At 35.2% G+C, this 1,154-nt stretch overlaps 1 protein-coding gene across 1 annotated transcript in view; it reads left to right on the top strand.

Annotated features, from left to right (window-relative positions):
* Positions 1–1,154, top strand: part of GALNT15 (polypeptide N-acetylgalactosaminyltransferase 15) — a 24,727-nt gene that overhangs the window by 4,283 nt on the left and 19,290 nt on the right. The gene's annotated exons all lie outside the window — the stretch shown is intronic.

The following is a 1,154-nucleotide window of genomic DNA, read 5'->3' as shown; positions in this document are numbered from 1 at the left end:
AACAATTATCCCATATGAAATTGTGAAATAACAGCATTGTTGATTACAGAAAATTAGTAAACCAAGGACAACATAGATTCATTACAGTGTGAAAATCCTGAAGAAAATGTGCCTCTCTATACAAAAATATAGTAATGTGAAATATTATAAACTATAATAAATTATTGTAATTGTGCTCATTTTAAATTTATATTCCCAGAAGTGTATCTACAGTATTAATTTATTTGTATTTGTTATTAAATCATTCAGACTATGAATTCTCTTAAACGATAAGCAGCTTTGTGTCTGGATAGTGTCTAGCATCATAGAGCCTCAGTCCATGAATAGAAGTACTAAGTAAAATGGTAATAAACATAGCAATATTAAAATGATATCCCTTACACGAGCTTCTGCTGAGTAGCTAATTGTTTAACAACCACTGTAAAAATCTGTATGAAGTTTTCCTTGGCAATACAAAAATGCTGAAATAACAATGGGCCACATTCAGCCAATTCTGTAATTCCTTGAAGAGGTTCTTGTTGCTAGAGATTAAATGAGTTAGGAAACTGAATGACTGCTCTTCAGGAAATGAAAAGATTTTAAAATGTGTTTTCTAATGTAAGCAAATCAGATATTAGGCGCAGTCTTTTGCATCTCTACAGCGGGCATTTGAAGGCCTTTTCTGGAAAAGTGTGCCAGTATAGTGTGTCCTGTCTCTCTGAACCAAGACTGGTACATCAGAAAACACTTTTTGTCGTGAATGCAATTTGTAGATCCTTTACTTACATTTATGAAACAGCTGTTGTTTGACGAAGGTTTATAGTTTCATATACAGTTTCTGTGAGGATGAATAGGAAGTGTTTTTCATTCCTAAACGCTTGAGTTGTCAAAGCAATATCTAATTCACAGTAATTTTGATGGAAGCTTTTTCAATGTCATGGGTGAAATCTTGGCCCCGTGGAAAACTGAGGAGCCGTGGGCCCCAGCTGGCATTCTGGAGCATCTCTAGAAATGCCATACAGTGACCCATGCAGCCAGATGTCTTGCAGTAGATTGTGTCAGTACCTGGAGTTGTAAAGTAAATAGCAGGAAATGGCATAAAGATAATTTACTCAGCTGGGAGCCTCCTTCATCAGTGATTTCATTTTCATTGAAAAAAGCAACCTGTACAAACT

The sequence above is a fragment of the Pygoscelis adeliae genome, unplaced genomic scaffold, assembly GCF_000699105.1.
Source record: "Pygoscelis adeliae isolate BGI_AS28 unplaced genomic scaffold, ASM69910v1 Scaffold226, whole genome shotgun sequence".
In the NCBI taxonomy this organism is placed as follows: domain Eukaryota; kingdom Metazoa; phylum Chordata; class Aves; order Sphenisciformes; family Spheniscidae; genus Pygoscelis; species Pygoscelis adeliae.
This window is presented reverse-complemented; position numbering and strand designations above follow the sequence as displayed.